This window comes from Myotis nattereri (assembly GCF_964212035.1).
Source record: "Myotis nattereri genome assembly, chromosome: 1".
NCBI lineage: Eukaryota > Metazoa > Chordata > Mammalia > Chiroptera > Vespertilionidae > Myotis > Myotis nattereri.
Genome location: NC_138075.1, coordinates 61,929,591 through 61,951,724, shown reverse-complemented (window position 1 = coordinate 61,951,724; position 22,134 = coordinate 61,929,591).

Here is a 22,134-nt window from a genome sequence, read left to right as displayed (position 1 = left end):
ACAACTTTGAAACCATGTATGTCCGGGAGAATTAATGAATGGACCTTTAGTAAGGCATGCACAAGTTAAGAGACACCTATAAGAGACAATGAGGCTGTATATGCCTCATAATGAGAGATTTTTTACTACTCTTAGGATGGACAAGGGAGCAAGAGGTCATGGAGCCCCAGAGCTGTAGGGACCATGGCCTTCCAATAGTGGGACAGAGCCAGCCTACCAAGAAGATAGTGGTGATTTGTTGGGGAGGGGGTGTTAAGTATCGTTTCACCTTCCAGCTCCTAATGGTGGCCTTCATTGGCTGAATCCAACTTAAAGCTGGAGGATACAGGTGCCTGGCAGCCCAGAGTGTCTGCCTCCCAGGGCACAGACTAGTGTGCAGAAGAGTAGAGAGTTGATCCTGAAGGGCAAATGGAATACCCAAGATAGAGGGCTATGCCCCAAACCACAGGTTTGCTGGAGAAAGCTTGTAAATGCCTTTTCAACTTAAAGAGAAACACCCAAAATAACAGATTTCAAGAACAAAGTAAAGCCCCATGGTTTGGATTATTTCTTTCAGTAAACACTGATTGAGCATCTCCTCTATATCAGGCATGTGGGGGCTGTTGGGATAGAAAAGTGAATGAATAAAACACAGGGCTGACCTTCAGGGGGTGCCCAGTCTACTGAACAGAACTGTGCTTTAAAAGGATACAGGTGAAGAGATTGCTGAGAAAGCACATGGAGAGGACACCCCCACCCCACATTGCGGGCTTCTTCGGTGAGAATTTCCCAATGGAGGCTAACTTCAAGCTGTGACTCAAGGGCTGGGAAGGAGTCAGAGTGGGGCAATGAAAGGAAGGAGGAGTGGTTGGGAAGGAATGAAGCGTTCTGACCAGAGGAATTGACAGGTGCAAAGTCAGGACCATTTTTGGAACTCTGGAAGTGATGCTCAAACTTAAATGAGATGGCTTGGCGATCCTCAGCGTGGGCTATCTACTCCAGCAGCCTTCTCTCATTTGGCTCTTAGAAGGTGAGTAAAGAAGACTTGATAGGCTCAGCATGCATCTAGAAAAGCCTGATGTCTATGAGCATTCCCTATTGTGGATCAACCAGAACACTCGTAGACACCCTTCAGCGATGACTGTCATCTCCTCTACACGTAAAAAGAGCCAGAGTTTCTGCCTATTATTTGCAGATTGCTTCCTCTGCAGGAAATTGTGTCAATTCATTTGGATATTTGTGGTTTCACTGTACTCCCTGAGCCATTACATCACGACGTGGTAACTCAAACTCCAGTGGCACATTATCAGAGCCGACTATTTCTGGAAGCCAGGAGATAACAAACAAAGCGGCTTCATTTGGCCTATAAGCATGTTAAACACCCTCAGCAGAGGACAGTGGAATACAAATATGCCTTCCTCCTGACTTTTGTCAAGGAGAGGACAGAGACGTGGGCTAGATATAAATTATATGCCCCGCATCAGCGTCAGATCTATCATAAAATCTATTGCCACTGATACAGACTGGCTTCCCTGTGTAATTTTGTGACAGTTTTAGGCATTATGTCTCCTTGCTGACAAGATTGCTGCATGGTGAAATGTTGTATCTAAGTATGGATGGACCTGCCTAAAGATTTAAGCCATTTTATTTCATCCTGAATTAACATGCTCAGCCTAATCCTTATCTCCCCTGGAGACTGCGAACTGGGAGGGAGGATGAGCAGAAGGCTTTTCGTGCAGGTGGCTGGGGCCTGTGTTTCCACTTGCCTGCTTACCATTCCCCCTTGTGAGGCTGCTGATTGAAACGGACTCAAAGATTACCTTGGTAATAATTTGCGCCTTATCAGGGGGAAAAACACAACAAATTAATGAGGTTTCTGCTGATAAAAGAAATATAAAGGGCTTACTTTCCTAAAGATAACTGATACCTTGGATAAATCATAGACAAATAGAAATCTTGCTGCAGTTTATGCCTAATTATCAATGACTTAATACCAACTCAGACCCCAAAGATTCAGGGGTGTAATCATTCTGCAACCTAATTAGTCAGTGGAAGACAGTACTACAGTCTCAAGATTTTATTAATGCAAGGAATTCTCTCCTCCACTCATGTTTTGCATTATTCTGGTGGCAAATAAGGAATTTTTTCTTCCTCAGTAGATGAATTGGTCTCAGGCTACTGAAATATAGTGCTTACAAATTGCATTATTGGACTAGGCCAGTGGTCGGCAAACTCATTAGTCAACAGAGCCAAATATCAACAGTACAACGATTGAAATTTCTTTTGAGAGCCAAATTTTTAAAAATTAAACTATATAGGTAGGTACATTGTTATTAACTTAATTAGGGCACTCCTAAGGCTTAGGAAGAGCCACACTCAAGGGGCCAAAGAGCCACATGTGGCTCGAGAGCCGCAGTTTGCCAACCACGGGACTAGGCCAAGGCAGCCAATGTTAGGGCTTTGGCTGAAACCAGTGATCACAGAAGTTGTCTTCATGAGTTGGGGCTGGTATAACAGGTTATCATAGACGGGGTGGATTGAACAACAAGCATTTATTTCTCAATTGTGGAGGCTGGAAGTCTGAGATCAGGGTGCCAACACGATCAGTTTCTTGGTGAAGGCTCGCTTCCTGGTTTCCACAGGGCTGTCCTTTTGTTGTATCTTCAGGTGGTGCAGAAAGAGCTCTAGTCTCTCTCTTCTTATAAGGTCAGTAATCTCATTATGGAGTCCCCACCCTCATGACCTCATCGAAATGTAATTACTGCCCTAAAGCCCTACCTTCTAATATCATCCCATTGTGGTAAGCATTGCTATCTATGATTTTGGGGAAACATAAACAAACAGTTTATAACTGAAGGTTTTTCCATCCCTCAGGAACCAGGTAGAGCATGAGCATAATAATGAGATGACAAGGCATTTACTCATGACAATGTTAACATACCATACTTAGTATGTCATGATGACCAAAGCATCTCTCCAGGCTGTTTTTCATCTAGAAAAGGACTGGCTGGGTAGGAAATGGGTCCCCTTTCTGCTTCGGTTCCTCTCTTTTCACAGTCACTGAGTGTTCCTCTGCCCACTTCACTGTTTTCACCTGCCATCCTTTCGTGTGTTTTGTCCTCCAGCCACCAATTCTCTCTCTGCCCTTCTCCCCTTCTATCCGAGATGATCTGGGTCAATGAGGATAGATGATTTATTTAAAGAGAGAGGGAGAGAAGATGAAAAATGATTGTCCCTGGGGTAGCAGAAATAAAGGATTTATAATTGTCTGAATCGGCCTCACATCACCATGGGCCTTTTATATAAACACAGTTATCGTCTTGATAGTTTTGCAAACAGCTGCTTTTTCAGTGAGACACCTTAGAATGTGTTCCATTGCTTTCGGGTCAAGCCGGGGTGGGCTCTCGGCTCCATTGTTGGTTACATGAAGAAAGTCTTCAGGGCTTCCTCTTGGATTCTTCAGATTCTTCTGCCACCTGAGTACCCACCCTTCTATTTCCTGTCTTTATCAATCTCTTCATACTCTCCCCTTTCTCTTCTACCAAATCTTGCTTTTCAAGGTGGATTTTAAAACCTCATCCACAAAGATGGGTCAGAAAATGAAAATAAGTATTACTGTTTTAGCAGGGAGCCTCGCTTCCAAAATAATTGCTCTCTACTACTCATCTGCTAGAGAAGGTCAAGAATGGGCCCCTGGCCCTGGCTGGTTTGGCTCAGTGGATGGAGCATTGGTCTGTGGACTGAAAGGTCCCAGGTTCGATTCCGGTCAAGGGCATGTACCTTGGTTGCGGCCACATCCCAAGTGGGAGGTGTGCAGGAGGCAGCTGATCGATGTTTCTCTCTCATCGATGTTTCTGGCTCTCTATCCCTCTCCCTTTCTCTCTGTAAAAAAATCAATAAAAAATATTTTTAAAAAAAGAATGGACCCCTGAATTAGCTGGAGCCTGATTTAAAAGGCTCTCAGATATCTGACCCCGCTGTAAAATCCTATAGTCCAATTTGTACAATTTTAGCTACCAACAAGGGTGGTAGAGGCAAGAGCCTCTCCATAATCAGAGAGGCAGCTCCCTATGTCATTTACTTGTGTGTCCACTTAAAATAGTCTTTAAAAGACAACAAAACAGAAAAACAGCCCAGAGAGGTGGAGGAGGAGAGCAAGTAGACCCCCTACAATAGAAGCTCTCTGCGTCCAACGGGGGGTGAGGGGGTGTCTCTCAGATACAACAGCCACCTCCTCTTTGGTGAATTGTGGGATTTCTTCAAGCAGTGTGGTAAGAAAGAGAAATGTTGTGCTTTCAAACTACTATCGTTTGGGCTCTTCACTAAGGTCGGTCTTTGGCATCTTTTACCTCCAGTATCTGTACCTTAATTTTATCTGTCCATTCTTGTTGCTTCCTTCCGTTAACAGCTGGTACCGCATTCCTACAGGACTTTGTTTTCAACCAGCTGTCACGTACATTTCCCTTATTCCAAACTACTAAGGGCCTATGTCCATCCTTCTTAGAATTCTTTTGCCCTTTATTAGAAAACTTGAAGGGGACCTCAGACGTTTCCCAGAGGGGAGGGAGGGACTTTTTGTGGCTGAGTCTAGAGCAGCATCTCTAAAAAGGTTGCATGTAAACAAATATATATTTATAAAAGGCGTGCTTTGAGGTAAACTTGGACTTAAGAAGCACTATTGGGGATCCGAATGTTATTAATAATTCTCCCAAAGACCAGCCTTATTCAGACCAAAGTCTTCAGCCCATCCTTTGGAGACATGGACAATACTCAGCAAAACCGATAAGAATGTGTTGAACATTTTAATCTTGAATCTGTAGTCAGTAGATCATGTCATCATTATGGCTGTGGGCAACCTGCGGTCCTGGCCTGCTGGAATTGGACTCTGTTTGCTTTAGGTTTGGGTTTTTCTGGTGGTGGTGGTGGTGATTGGCACCAAATGGAACTAGCAATTCTTAATTGGACTGTCCCTCATTTATTCAGTGTCTCAGGACTTTGCTCAACAACTGGCTCCTGACAAGAATTACCCCCAAGAGAGGAATGTTTGCCAAATACTTTAAAGTCTTATCAGGTTGAGTGAGTGTAAACTGGGCAGAAACAGACAAAATGAAAAGGCAGAAACAGACAAAATAATCCCCTCCAAAAAAATAACGCATTAATTTCCAAAGTCACAGTGACACAGTAAATATGTGCATTTGCTGAAAGGGAATTTTTTGGGAAAAAACAGAATACACGTTTTGTTTATATTATACAAGTATTTTTAAAATGTATAAGTAGCTTGGATACAGAGCTGGCAAAAGGGTGTTTTGACCAAAGTTTTTATGGAAATGTCAAAAACACACACACACACACACACACACAAAACCAAAACAGAAAAAAAAGAGCTTATGATACCACCTGTAGATTGTTTTGGAGTTTGCTACAAATCTAATTCCAAAAAAGAACAAGAAAACCAACCTCTCAAAGATATTCTGTGAAAGTAGTTGGTAAAGGTATTCTTGTACATGTGTGTTTTTGGTTTTAGGTGTTTTGTTTTTTCCTAGAGAGATAAAGCATTTGACTGAGTTCATAGCACAGAATGAGGAAGGCGATTTTGTATGCCAATCTTATAACACCCATAGCTTTGCTTTATTCTCCCACCACGTCTGTTTCCTTTAGGGCATTCTCACCAGTGGGAGAAAAGAAGGGAACTCAATTTATATTCTTCCTTAGATGCTTCCTGAAGAACGAAAAAAATACTGGAAAATGCATATGAATATTTTTCATGAAAAGTTCTGTAAAATGATCCACTGTTGAAACTGCTAACAGCTGTTTTTTCATAGTCCATAACCTCCAGCAGATAGGAAAATCCCCTGCAGACTTCAAGATATTGCATGTCAGTGTAGAATTCTTTATTATTATTTTTTAAGACCAGGTTTCCAGTATTACTTGAACAGGAAAGTTCCTGTGCTACGTGTGTAACTGTTTCCTAGCTGACAAGAGGTATCATTTTTATTGCCAGCCAGGCTCTGGATGGATCCGCACTTCAACTCCTCATGCTTGACTGCACCCAGAACAAAGCCAAGGAAAGTATGAGGCACCTGGTTGATGTAATCCTGAGTCTCTGCTTTAAACTTTAATGTGGACACTACATTCTTTTTCAACTGAATAAGGGCAAAGTTTCTTCAGCTCACCCCACACATTCACTATATAAATGATCAGAGGCATAACAAATTATGATGTATTTTAGGTTTGTTTGTTTGTTTGTTTGTTTACTTAGGTAATAACCAAGGAGAGATTACCTAAGAGGAAAGCCCCGCCCCATATCTAGGTCTTTCTCATCATTCCATGCCTCCTAGGGTTAGATTGTTTGATACTTCTCTTAAGAGAACAGTTCTGAAACTTTAATGAAAGGAAGTCAGCTTGGAGTATCAATGAAAAATAGGCAAAGTGGTCGCTGGGACAATTTAACTTGTGTCTTACCTTTATTATTTTATTCCCCATCATACCTCTCAGTTGACCAAAAGGAAACTTTAGATTTTAAGCCTCCTCTGTAATTAGGGGATGAAGTAATATTTTGCTCTCTAGGGCACTGCCCTTATATGCATGGTCTAGAAAGTTCTGCCCCATGTAACAGAATGAAGGAAGGGAAAGGCTCCTTATTTAAGGTTGCAATATAGAGGACTGTGGTACCATTTCCTCTCATATCCCACTGGTCAGGACTAGGCAACATCTAAATGCAAGGGAGACTGGGAAATGTAGTCTTTATCCATGGTGTCCCTCTGCCCAGCTGATAAATCTATAGCTATGAAGAAGAAGAAAGTAGATATTGCTAACAAGACCTGAGCTGATAAGGGAGACTGAGAGGTGGGAAGATAGGAGAAGGCTGATTTCAATGTAGGCTGTCATCTACTTTCCTGAAGCTAACCTGTTTGCCCTCAGGAAAAAAAGGCTCCTAGTCTGCATCATCCCCTCTTTTAGCTCGAAGTAGTTGTGGCATAGTTATTTTTCAAAATCTACATTTTCCTTAATCTTTAGGTTATTTCATGTAAAGGGGTGATCCCTCCATCAGTTTGCTGCAAGTTTGGAAGTGCAGATTCCAGAAAGATATTTCAAGTTTCACATTTTTTCTTTATTCTTTGGGTGATGGTCTCAGACTGAAATGCACGCTGTGATTCCATCCTGAGCTTTTCAGGCTCCGTGGGGAGGGGGAGATGGTCTCCACAGCCCTGATCAGTTGTAGGATGGAAGCAGATAACATCTCTTGGTTTCCTCACATGCATTTGGACCAAGAAGATGCTTTTTTGTATGTGATCTTCTCAGACTCTGAATCACAGAGCAGAGCAGGAAAAGCTGTTGGTGGCGACAGACACACACCACAGTAGCAGAGAAAGGGCAATTCCAGTTCAATGGAATCCCCTTTAGAAAAGGTGGACTTCAATTTTTAAAATTTCGCCACCTTTCTTCTTACAACAAACTCCTTCAGACAGAACATCTAACTTCTGAGTAATCCAAACAGTAATATGTTTCGTTCTGAACACCAAGTGCCCTAATATAAAATGACATTAGGCACTTTGTGCTTAGTCAATGATCCCCTAAATTGGAGCATTTGTACAAACAAATGTTGTCATATACAATGCACACCTAAACACAAACCCTCCTTTAAAGTTATCCTCTATAATTATTATTATTCCTTTAAAAATATTCTTTATGATTTTTATTTGTCATAGTTTTTTTAGTTTATATTAACATCACAAGACATTTACAGAGATTTCAGAGGGATTTTGAATACACTGTGTGTACTAAAGTGCATTTCTAAAGGTGACAAGGCAGAACTGGTGTTTTTAAGGGCCAGTTCCCCAGAATACAAATTATAGCTTAAATCATCTACCTTTATAGGAGATAGAGAAAGAGAGAAAATGGGGTGGCTCCATAGTGATGGTGGTAAAGTTTGGAGACAGGCAAGCTTGAGTTGAGTCCTGCCATTTGCTGCTCATTAGCTGGATGATTTTGGAGGAAGTTATAAAAACTCTCAAATCCTCAGTTTCCTTATCTATACTAGTAGAATGGGGTTAATCATGATGCTTATCCATATGTTGTTGACAGAGTTAAATGAAAAAGTTCAAGTTAGGAACTTAGTGCACTATCTGGCCAATGTAAACATTCTATAATTGTACTTTACCATCGGTGTAATTATTGTACTTTATGTATTTACATATAACAAGTTTATACAAAACTTTAAAAATAGGCAAAAATGAATCATGATAGTTTATCCAACTTGCCTTTATGCAACTAAACAGAATCTAAGTGAAAATAAAAATAGGTCAAAGAGGTATATTTTTTATACGTCTGTGTTTCCTACCAAATTAAACTCTGCTGAAGAAAATTATATATTGTCAATTTGCTATAATTACACATATAACAAATATTCACTTTAAAATTATATGTGCCAAATATCAGCCCAGCATTAAGACTGTGATTTGAAGTGCAAAGGAAAGTAGGACTCAAACAGGAAATTCTCATTATAAACGTATTTCTGTCTCTCTACCCCTGTACATATAGACAGATGATATTTGGGCTTTCATTACATGACCACACACACTGGACTCTGTAACATAGTTTTGACCAAAATTATCAGGTATTGGAAAGGAACTGCACATTTGGCAGATGCTATTTTTAACTAGCACTTTATATCATTGCCCATATTTTCAGGCAAAATGGACTATGCACATGCACATGTGCATTTCTGACTTATGATAATACTTTTTGCCTAATGAATCCAACATTTCAGCCAGTGCTTCCTCTGTGATTGTTCATTAGAACAGGGACTAGGGAGAGTCAAGGAGGACACTACCAGTCTCTTCCCAGACTCATTCTCCTGCAGGGATCAGTGTCAGGACAAAAGGGAGTGCAGGGGATCAAAAGACAGGAAAGCTCTGGCTGGTACCTGCCTACCTTCTGTTCCTCCTGCTGACTCCACCCCTGCCATCAATATTTATTCACTTTCCAAATGAGCTACTTATTGGAGATCATGTTGCTGTGTTTAGTTCGGGGAGGGGGGCAGGGTTCTGGTTCTTAAACACTCAGTGGACTAAGAGAATGTTCCTTGTGGTAGAATGATACCTGTACTCTTCTCTCCAACCTACACTCCCTAGCTTCCCTCCAGGCACTTAACCCTACCACCTCTCTCTTTTTATCTGAAGATTTTGGCCATGGCAAGATCCTGGAGAACTTTCTTAAGCATCAATATGAAATGAAATCACAATCCAGGAAGATTTGGGATAATGTGCATTAATACATTTTAATCCTCTGAAATTTAGCCTATCTTAGTTGACTGTTGTCTTTGTCAAGGGTAGTTCAGTTTTAAAGAAACTTCACTTATCCCCAAGGTGGGGGGGGGGGGCGGGGGGAGAATGAATAAAGGCATCAATTAAAAGGCTACAGTAAAATCCCATACAATTCCAACTCCATGAACTTTCTTGGAACCTCTGTCCATTTTTCTCCCTCTTTCTCTGGGTTTACACCATTACTTACCACTACTGTCCACTAATCCTTTTCCTCTCACTGCTCACTGACATTTCCTCAATGCTCTTACCATGCTTCCATCACATTTTCTTTCATGATCCTGAGTAGTTATGGCACTGATTCTGTCCCCAAACCTTTGTCACATGTCAAAGCCAAACCCTACCTTGTCACTCTGGGCCTTTCATTTCAAATTCTCAAGAGGTAATAATTAATTGATGGCTACTCAGTAAGTGCATTGATTCTTTTGGGGCCTCTTATCCACTTTTGGTCCAATCAGCAGTGACTGACCATTCCAAATCTCAATATGCTGGATAACAGAAAATTCACTATGGATACATTTCAATGTTCTCATTGCCCATTTTAGTTTAAGATACACAGTGAAGTGTGTATTGCTCAGTACAATGGCATCCCGATTTGGTCATTTAAAAAAATCCCTTTATAATATTGATTATGGTAATAATTAATGAGACTTCTACGCCTGAAGGAGAGTCAAGCCATCTCATATGTCACATTCAAAAGTAAAATTGGAAAAATCGTCACTGCATATTAATATTTTATGGGCTACCACTGATAACCCACAGAATGGCTACAATAAAATTGAGAAATCCATGGTATCTACACATTTTATCCGTAAGATAATATTAAATTTTTACTACCTGCCTAATCTATCTGTAGATTATAAAAAATTATGATGATCACTTGGTTAAAATTGGCAAAAAGAAAACTTAAATTAGTTCAGGAGTTATAGGCGTAAACCAATAAACCTGATCATAAAAGTATTGCAGGCAACAGAGAGAGCCTCTCCTCTCCTGGAGATTGTTACAATGAATAAAAAATATTTTTAAAAGACCTTGAGCATAAGCATGGTGATAATAAGTTGAATACAGCATTTATCTGTAAAACATATCATGGAGATTATTTAATGACTGGTTATGGCTATTTTATCTTTTGAAATATCATAGAGATTATAATGGTCAGCAGAAAGTTTTCACTTGATTGTTTTCTTTAAAGTTCAAAATAAAGTCTGGAGGTTTGTTCTCTATAGGGTACAGGAAGTGAAGACTAGGAGAAGCAACAGTCACTGAGCTGAAATGGGCTATCAGGGGTGGATATCTGACTTAAAAACAAGACATCAGTTCACCTTGTCAGGGTGAGAGACGTTATTGTAGCCAAAACTGCTCCTTTAACTTTGCCCACACCAGATAATTGTATTCTATTTGTGGGAGCACAGTGGGTCAATTGGACAAAGAATGTGCAGAGAGGAGCTCTTGGTTTCTCAAATGGATGGGGATGCTGGAACTTGTTTACTGAGTTTAACATAGAAGCCCAAACTGGATTGTCACATAGACCTGTGCTATTCAGACTAAATGTGCTATGATTGCTCCAATCGGATAAAAGCACAACATTCAAACTGGCAGGATTGTGTCAGATTTGTAATATAAGTGCTTTTAAAAGTTTACTGGAAAATGTTATTGAGATGTTAACTTCAAGTGAGGTGCAAACACACACACACACACACACACACACACACACATATCCTATATAATAAAAGCCTAATATGCAAATGGCAGAACAACTGGTGGAACGACCAGTTGCTATGATGCGCACTGACCACCAGGGGACAGATGCTTAATTTAGGAGCTGCCCCCAGCCTGTAGGCCACAGGCCAGCCAAGGCAAGTCCCAGTGGGGGTCCCTGATTCCCCTGCTGGTTGCCCTACAGATCAGCCCTGATATCACTGGTGAGGGTTGGGGACCCTATCCATGAATGAATTTCAAACACTGGGCCTCTTGTGTGTGTGGAGATATATATATATATTAAATCATCATATATAATAAAAGCCTAATATGTTAAGTGTCCAGTCATCCGGTCGTCAATTCAACCAATCAAAGTATAATATGCTAATGATAAGGCCACTTAACCACTCACTATGACATGCACTGACCACCAGGGGGCAGACACTCCAACTGGTTAGGGTAGTTTGTTGCTGGGGTCTGGCCATTAGGACTGAGCAAGACGGGATGGACATGCCCTGGAGCCCTCCCACGGCCCCTCCCCAGCTGGCCAACCTCCTGCATCCCTTCCTGGCCCTGACTGTGCATCAGTTGGGTCTCTCAGGCTGGCCTGTGCCCTCTCGCAATCCGGGATCCCTCGGGGGATGTCAGAGAGCCAGTTTCAGCTCAATCCTGCAGGCCAGGCCGAGGGGCCCCACTGGTGCATGAATTTGTGTACCGGGCCTCTAGTTATATATGAAACTAATTCAAAGTTATATAATTCCTTGTGGCTCAGATGGTCAGGGTGCCTATTCCTTGAAGGGGAGAAGGGCAGAGAGGAGAATGTGGAAACATACTAAGCATGTGTTCACCTGTAGGACATCACTTTCAGTAATGCATCAAAGGCTACAACTACTTATTCTCTAAAGCTAAATAGTAAAACAGGCTAATAATTTTCATTAAAAAGAAATAGAATAGCCCTAGATAGAGTGAATAGAGTGTCAGCCTGCAGACCAAAGGGTCCCAGGTTTAATTCCAGTCAAGGGCACATACCTGGGTTGCAGGCTCGATCCCCAGTAGGGGGCATTCAGGAGGCAGCCAATCAATTATTCTCTCTCATCATTGATGTTTCTATCTCTCTCCCTCTCCCTTCCTCTCTGAAATCAATAAAAATATATTAAAAAAAGAAATAGAATAGTTACCAATGTTAATATACTTATATTACACATATATGAATATGTTGAGTGTCATAAATAAATGTTCATGTTGTTTAAGCTGACAGTCACTGTTGAAGCAATGCAATGATTCTGATTCTTAAAGAATGTTCTCATGTAAAAAGGTAGTTCTTCACCCAGCATGACTTTTTGCCCTACCTCATTCCCCCTTACCTGCACACACACACAGATTTCTTTTATAATACTTTTCTACCACAATAGTGTGCCTCCCATCTCTCCATGTCATACTGCAAAAGTACATTCGTCATTTGCATGTTACAGATTTACTACTTTGTTCTATATATGGACATTAGCCTATGCATGTTAAATGGGAATGTAGCTCTTTATAACATTAAACTTAGGAAAACTAGAAATAAACAATAAGGAATAGAACAACTACAGGGGGAAATATCATCTGACACCAGATAATTCAGGATCAGGCAGTAGATATGAGTATTACCCCAATAAACAGGTAAGAGCATGGAGACAGACAAAGGAAAAATAACTTGCTCAGGATCACTGGCTAGGAAGAAGCAGAGATGGGATATGGACTGAGTCAGTTTGCTTCAATGTCTATGCAAGTAACCACTACACTATATGGTCCCTAAGCTTTGTCCCTAATTGGATCTAGATATTTCTTAATTCTGGAAAACCATTTTATTAGCCACTCAACAAATACTTTTTAAGCATCTATTATGCATGAGTACTAGGTATCTTTTGGAGTAAACAATAAATCAGATTGACCACTACACTAAAGGCAGTTAAGACAACTATAAAAACCACTCTGATACTAGGTAGGATGCAAGATAAATATTAAAAAGAAGACACTGATTAATGGTATGGGAGATCTCAAAAGAGAGAAATTAATTTCAAATTTGTGAATAGGGAGGGAGAGGTTATCAAGGCTCTGCCATGTGTCAGGTTTGAAGCCACATGGGCCTGGCAGGATGTTGTCAGTGAGGAGGAGAAGTCAGGGCAAACTTGAGAATCATCTCAAAGTAAAAATCACTGGGCTTGGTGATAGACTGGCTGTGGGGGTACAAAGAAGGAAATAATTACCACAGCATGTCTCAAGGGGTATACCTTTGTATCTGAGGGAGTATATGGCTATTTACAGAAATGGGAATGCTGAGCTGGAGATTCTATTAGTAGAAAATGTACAGTTTAGTTTGGAATGTGTGGAGCTAGAACAACAGCTTTCCCAAGTTTAAAACTGGGGGATGTAACACAGGGAGCAGCCAGGTTGGCGGAGTAGGTTTGAAGATCAGTGATATGGATCACGAAGAGGTTATGTGCTCTTTGAGGATATTATTCAGAAAGAAGCCAGGATAGGAGACCAAAGCCTGAGAGCACATGCAGAATGAGGGCCCATGTAGGAAGACTAAGGAGATGTAATCAGAGATGTAAAAGGATAAGCACAATAATGAGATTTTTCTCAAAATTAGAGTAATTTGATAGAACATATTTTATGATTGCTGGTGACCCAGAACATTCTGAATATAGTCAGTAATTCATATTTCTACTCCCTAATTTCTCTTACCATCCAGACCCCTCCTGATTCTGATTTTGCTGCACACCCATCTCTATTCTGGTCCCTTCTCTCTTATGAATCTTAGCCTGTTCCTATCAATATCTACTCTCTCTTCACCAGAATAAATCCCATGAGGTCTGAAGATCTAGATGCTGAAGTCCAGTGTGAGAAGTTCTATCAACTCTACTTGGTTTTATGTCTCCTCCCATTCCTTCCCTTTCCTCCTCTCCTTTTCTTTTCACTTCTGTTCTCCTTTATCTCTCTGTATATTACCTATTATTTTTCTACTTGTCCTGAGCCTTCAGCCTTAGGCCAGTCTTCTTACCTCTCCCTTTTTACATAATAGGTCAACTTAAATTTATTATGAGTTAGTTCTGTTTAGATCAAATATGTTATATACTTTCATCAAATTATATTTCTCTCTTTGAAAGCACCTACAACAGGTGTTATTTTAACTTTTTAAGTATGATTATCTGAGTAATATGGTTTCTTCCACTTGTTTCTGAGATACCTAGGGTCAAAGAATGTGTTTGTATGGGCTCATTTGTATCTCCCACATCTAGTACAGTGATGGATCAATAAATATTTACCAAAAGAAACCAGGATGAAGAATCTGGGAGTTGTCACCTTGGGGTTAGAGGCTGTTGCCATATGTTTCACCTTCTACTCTAACTCCCATGGGGCCCAGGAACATATGAGACATTGAGGGCTGGAAGAGCCCAATGTATTTTAACTCTTTGGTTTAAAAATTCACACTAAGTCATAGTAATAAACTTGGATTATACCAACTTAAGAAAAGAAAACCAACAGCTTAGAAAAAATATCATGCAAAGTCACACTAATTATTTGTACCAGAATCAGCTGCTCTATTGATTATCTATTGTTACTTATGATAAAACTAGAGGTCTGGTGCATGAATTCGTGCTTGGGTGGGGCCTGGCTGGTCCCACCCCTGATGGGGCACGGGAGACATTGGGGGCAGAGCCGGCCAGGGTGAGGGGCCCCGGGAGGTTGGTTGGCCAGCCCTGCGCCCCTGTTGAACTCAAGTCGAACTCCCAGTGGAGGGAAAAATTTGCATATTACCCTATTATTAGATAGGATATGAGAGAGAAAAAAATAGCAATGAATAGGCTTCTTAGATCAGGCACACTTTATTGTCCTAATAAAGAAGTCCTGTTTTGTTGAGTTTACTAACAAATAACCCTTTCAGGATTTTCAAATTGTCACATAGTCTACTAAAATTATTATTTGGTGTCAGCACACTGATATGGCAAAATATTAGCAAAACAATTAAGTTTAGAAAATTCAGTTGTGTAAAGAGAAAGAGAGTGCAGACACACCCTCAACCTCCATGTGGAGAATGTAAACCCAGAGGAAGAAAAGAAATAATTTCCCTGGTATCTACCTAGTGCTCTTGGGATAAAATTAAGAATAGGACATTAACCTAAGAATCCTATAAAACCCTCTTCTTGAAAATGTTCGAGTTGTGACTTTGAGCTCCAGGGAAATTGATAGCCAAGCCTTTCCTGGACAAGGTGTTAGAGAGCACATTGCAAGAATTATCCTGCTCTGCTAAATTTTATGATCTAGCCTGATAATTTAGAACACACACACAAAAATTATTTCAGGCCTTCCTGTATTGTGATATGCTTGTCATCACCTGGTAGTGCCATTGAAATTTCTACTAACATCTGCTTACAACTATCTCACCAGCTACCACATGCCCTAGTGACAATTAAAACATTGTAAATTTATTCTCAAAAGAAATGGGCTCACAGAATCAAAAGAGTAATAATATTATTATAATGTAATTTTAAATTCCTCTGAGACAAAAGTCATTCACTAATTAACCCTGGACTCAGTTTTATACCGAGGAAATAAATGTATAAACAGAAACAAGCAAAAGAAATCTGTATTTTGATTACGTGTGCTTAGCACTGTTGAAAGCACAGGTACAATTGCACAGAAGTGTAGCCAAAAAGATAATGGACAGAAGACTTGGGTCCAGGTCTGACCCAAGAAACAGTGGATCTGGACCCTTCTCTGTTGTGTTTGAGTTGCATTTCAATGGGCAAATTATTGATCTTGTCAATACCTGTATTTATCATCTGTAAAAGGGAATGATACCAGCACCACTAGTCTCATAAAATGTGTGAAAATGTACTTTAGAGAGTCTGAATGACTCTACTCATTAAAGAGAGAAATAAGAGTATGATCCAAAGAGCTTTTATATTTAGCTCTGTAATGTGCTTTTTAAAAAAAAATTGCACTCACATTTAAATATGGATGTGTCTGATGCTCTGGGAATTCATGACACTTCAAACCATGTAATGAAGCCACATTTAATTAATTTAAAGTAGGTGCTAATTTTTAGTAAGAACTTTAAAACAGTTTATTCTGAATAAACCATAAATCAGAGAATCCGCCCACATATAAATGAGATTTGTCTGTAGCTTACAAATATTCACTTTAAATAGGACCTAAGTAAAATGTCTGGAAACTTTATTTCCAGGTTTCTACAATGAGCGACCTCAAAATATGTGATGGTATTTTAAATTGGAGAAGTGCCTTTTGCCATCAACAGACAAGTTAGTAAATTATTTCATCATTCACTTATTCATCCATTTCGTTATTCATTCTTCCTTCTCTTAAATCTCTTTTTTTGTTCAGTAAATAGTGAATTCAGGTGTGGAAGCTGCAGGGGCTGGCGACACAGGCAGGCCCACACACTCAGCCCAGGCACACCACTGCAAACAGACTAGAGATGTGTGGCAGGTGTCCTAATTGGACAGCAGGTCTAAATGACTATGCAGCTCTTCTGAATACAAGAATAGAAAGACAAGGCTCTGGCTGAGGGAGAGTTCCGTCTCATTGGAAAGCAATATAATCAATCCTCTAATGAAGTAATTCACACTAGCCTCAGAAAGAGCTGGGAAAGGACAGGGAGTGCTGTCCTGGGAAAGGTAAAGAAGGCCCCCAAAGGAAGGTCAGGGTGAATGAGAAGGACAAACAGCGCATCCCAGGCAGACATGGAGAGCGTAATCCAGACAGAGGGAAAAGCTTTGGGAAAAGCAAAGAAGAGTGAGCAAATGCGGAGTGTAGCAAGAACAAGTGATTCATTATTGATGGAGAAGAAAGCTGAGGTGATAGCATGCAGGAGATAAGACGGAACAGGAAGTAAAAATCAAGTGTAAATTTACAAGATTTATAACAAAGATAAAGGGGAACCAGGGAAGAATTTTAATGGAGTGATCAAATTTGTGTTGAGCACTATCCAAGGATGCTATGTGAGAGCAGAGAGGTAGATCCTTCCCGTAGGTAGCTTTCCTGAAGTTCAGACATGACAAAACATTCAGGTGCAACATAGTAAAGAGAAGACACACTCAAGTATATGGTTCTTGAAAGTGTATTAGGTAGGCTGGAGATGGGCTGAAAGTTCTCCAGAGATATTTTAGCTCTACTGCACTAAAAAATCAACGAGGCAATTTGTCTCCCATAACTTCTAAAAGTGTTCCTCTGAAGAACATGTGAACATAAAAAATTATCCAAAGAATTTGAGATGAAAGAATCCCTGTAGTAAAAAAATAACTTTCATGCCTAAATTCATCCAGATTCTCTGTTAGTCTGAGCCTCCCCAAAATTGCTTGATCTCCATTTGGTTCTGTGTGGACTCAGCCAAAACTGATGTCTCTAACAGCAATTTCTATAGAGCTCAGTAAACTAATACCAGAGACACAGGAAAGAAAAGGTAAAAAAGAAAAAGAAGAAAAAAATAAAAGAAGTGTGAATGAATCCTCTTTGCAATACTGGCGTTTCTTCGGAGATGGCTATGTTGTTGCCCTTTGCAAAATAACATTTAAAAACAGAATCCTGTATCTACAGATGATCGGGGGAGTAGCCCAGCTGTGCTTTTCATATATGCACCTAACTTATTTCAAGGGTGTTTTTGTTTTATTTTTACAGCTGCAAAGTGTTAGCAATCCAAAAAGAGCTGCCAAGACTACAATCAGATGAATTAGCTTAGGGCTGGTTTTCATGGTGTACTCAAAGCTGTTCTAAGTAAGTTCCCTGTGTGATTGCTGAATACCCTCAGTGATCAGAGCTGTTTCCCAAACAGAGTCGGAATGGTTATTTCCCCATTTGCAGCTGCTTATTTGATTTTTAAAAAGACCCTTCAAAACATTACCCTTCGAAATATTTTTACATTCCCTTAAAGCTCTATTATCTATGCACATATACAGAGTGAGGTTGCTGTTATAACAAGCAACATGAAGACATTGACAGACAATGAAATTCTAGTGAAGACCAATCACAGAACTGAACTGCAGGTGTGCCTCCGTTTATGGCTATGTGATAAAATCGGCCAATCATAAATTCCTATAATATTATGTTCTATTTTCCTCTGGCTTCCACTATAATGTTCAAGAAATATTCCTCTCCAAATAACCCAATGGTTTGACAAGAATATTTTTTGTCATGGAACCGTGTAGACTAAAAGCTCATCCTGTGACATCTGGAATGTGTAAACCTTGGAGAACTTCCGTGGCTTCCTGAACTTGGCAGAAGTCACCACCCTGAGGATCTCCTTTCTGCTAGTGCTTCACTCCTCTTCAATAGACCATAGAAGTGCCTCTTATTGCTGACTCTACATGTGCAGTTCTTATGAAGCTGCTTGTTTTGCCTGATGGTTTACAATGATTGGTCAAATCTGAATGCCACTCACAGGTAATGACACCACTGAAGATGAGATCTGTGTAGGTTTAACATTTTACTGACCTAGAGGTGTTGGTATCCTCTTTTCCCTTCTTATCCATTCTAAAAATGTAGGCTATTATTTTGCTTAAAACGATGCTATTTTTTTCTAAGATTTTTTTTGAGTCAAAATTTTCTGCTAGTTATAGTCAATATCACATAGCGTAGATCCCTAGATGCCACCAAAGCACTGGTGTGACGTTAGGGGAAACATGAGCAGTAAGTCTGATGTTCTTCTCAGCAATGATTCCATGTGTCTGTTCAGGTTAGCAATGTGGCTTAGAAGGGAAGCCTTAACTCGGGTGGCTTTTGTGCCCTAAGGTTGAGCTAGGTGCCCTGCCAGGTGTTCCCACAATGCCCTGTAATTTTGCATTGCTGGTCATATCTGTTTAGACATCTGTTGTGCTCATTAGACTGTGAGCACCCCGAGAGTAGGGACAATGCAGTAGGGTATCTTCATCCAGCACCCCTGAAAAAGTTTCAGCAGTGTCTGATACATTATAAATGTTCTATAAAAATGGTTTTAGAATGAATTAGTGACTTCATGACCAAGGATGAACTATCCTGCTGCAGAAGAATCCTGGAATAGGAATTAAAGGGCCTAAATTTTACTCTAAACTTTCTATGTCACTATGGGCACATTATTAAGCCCAATCTGCCTGTTCCACTAAAGGATCTAGACCAAGTATGTCCGGGCCACATGCTGCAAGTTTGACATGCTTGGGACTAAGTAATCTCTAGTGTTTCCTTCCAGTTTAGGAATTCTACGACTCTTGGAGGGTTATTTCAGTCCTATGATTCTATGAAAAGATGTTAATCTACTAAAATTGATTCTGGCACCTTTACAGTGCCAGATTAAGGGAGGGGAGGGAGCATAATCAAACATACAATAAAAAGCTAAAATGATGTATCACAGAGATTAAAAAATAAAGAATTTGCCAAACCAGAATAAGAAGTAAATTACCCAAATGAAGACACAACAGGTGGTTGATAGACTTGTCTTGGAGTATTCGAAAGCCTACCATTGATCAGAATTTCCCAATTCATTTCTATTATAATAAAGAAGTTATTTTGTTCACTGGAATCAATCAAATTAAAGAATGTAGACTCAAAACAAACTCACATATACAAAGAACAAACTCTTGGTGATTTCCAGATGGGAGTGGGGTTGGAAGGCTAGATGCAAGCGGTGAAGGAATTAAGAAGTACAGATTGGCAATTATAAAATAATTTCCTGGATGTAAAGTACAGCATAGGGAATATAGTCAATAATGTAATAACTATGTATGGTGTCAGGTGGGCACTACACTTATCAGGGGGATCACCTCCTAAATTATATCAATGTCTAATCACTATGTTGTACACCAGAAACTAATATAATATTGAATGTCAACTGTAATGAAAATATTTTAAAGGAAAAAAAAAAAGAATGTAGGCTCATGATTAGATATTTTAAATTCAATTAGAATGTTTCAATGCCTGCTAACTGGATGTAACCAAGTATTTTTTGAAAACCTATTTTTGTGAAGTGAATTTTATTAACCTTACCTGTGCTAAATCAACTAATAATATGCAGCACTCAGCACACCCTCTGGAGAACCCCAATCCCAAAATACCCCTTTGAAGCACGCTCTGAGTTTGGATGACAGCATCATCATAAACACCTTTAGATTAAAATTTTGAAGACCCTTTGTAGAATGCAAACAGGTATCCTTTTTCACTTACCAACAAATAGCTATTGAATACTTATTATGGGCTCAAAATTGAGTACTTACTATTCATCAGGGACTGTGCTGGGAACCTAGAACTGAAAAGTGAGTTAAAAATTACTATGATCCATTCTCTTATGAAGCTTATATATTCAAATATTGAAGTTTTAGTACATCAGGCCACTGTAGCCTGTTACCTCGAAGGTAAAATAATTCAGATTAGTATTTGTCTCCAAGAAGTCCTAGGAGAATGGAACTCAGAGGGTGGTTGAACTCCGATGGAGAAAGGAACCAGGAAATCTTTTTGAAGATGAAGGACCTTGGAAATACAGAGCAGGGCAGGATGTGCTCATGTGTGGCTCTGAGAACACAGACAGCAGCTCTAGGGAAGCCAGCAGGATCAAGCAGGGAGAAACATGGGCAGGGGACTCGTATTTACTTTGGCCAGTCCTCAGTACAGCTAAAGCCTGAAGAAAGTACTTTTTGTCTTAAGAACTCAGATCAGCAATCTATTAAGTAATCTGAATGGTATTGTTAATCAATAAGTGGAAAGATGCATTTTAAAGATATCTATATGGAAAAATATAAACCTGAAGAGTGGCAGGTTGTCATTAAAATTGTAGATTTATCTGAAATTGCCACAATGGTAAATTATTGTACATGAATTGGTTTCTTTGGAAGATAGCATGGGGTTGGGGAAGAAAAAATGGACCTTTACTTGTACAATGGGGTCAGTAAACAAACCTATAAGTCAGAGCTTGCCAGGAAAATGTAGACATATACCAAAGAGCTGACTTTTTGTTTCCAATAAATAATGCTTTAGGATTCTGAAGTGACCCAAGGTAACACTCAATCTACTTTGATTGAAGATTGATTAACACTTTGGGGGGAAGATGTGTAACCAATTGAATCACAAATTAAGGTAAATTAAAATAGGCTGCTAAGTTATCCATCACTGGTGAATATAGTGGACAATTATCAATTTGCATTCTACCTACCAATGCCTTCTCTAGATTGGATGGTCAATAACTAAGTTGTTGGTGTTCTGTCCTGAAAGACAATCCTTAGGCTGTAATACCTAATCAGATTAGAGTTCACCTGATGCTACATGAGCATCCCTACCACAGGGCAGTAGCAAGACATCATAATATGTTGATATTAATAGACATTAACTCAGAATATAAGCATATATTCCTAATTTGTCAGTTTCTGAATTGAATTATGTAGTCTCTCTTTTGTTTACATGTTCATGAATTAGTTACTCTAAATCTAGCTTCTAAGATTTAAGTACACATGGTCAATTTTTAACATTATACTCATAGCATTCCTCTTATATTTTATGAAATATATAGGTGATGAAAAACATATATCTTCTGCCCTTGGAATGACAGAGTGAATGAAAGAAGCCCTTGGTATGAATATCTGCAAACATCCTATCTTATTTCAAATCAGATGTCTTTTGTCCTTAGCTTGCAGCACCACCTTGTTCTAGTACCTCTCCCTCATTTTCTTCTTCCCCTCTCAGTGTGGCAGTAGTGCTGGGTCCCTTCCATATGAAAGCAGAAAGCATGAAGCTGCACAAAACTTAAGGTGGAAAAGTATAGGGGCATGAAGACAAGTACTGTCTGAAGCTTTCAGCCCAACATGTATGTCCACATGTGCACACATTTACTACATTTGAGTAGATGTTGGGGTGCGGAGGTTGGAACTGACCCTATTGGGAGGGATAGGGGAGTTTCCAAAGTTGTTATTAGCTGGCTTGGGGAATTTTCATTTAAGGAAACTTAAAACTCCAAAACCATAGAAGTGAAATGAGCTGGAAAGTAGTGTGACTGATCATACTGAAAACACAATGAGGAATTCAGATTACCAGCAAAATCAAATGGGAAAAAGACAGGCATCAAACATATCCCACTCTTTGGTTTGGGAAACTGAAGCTCAGTAAATTATTT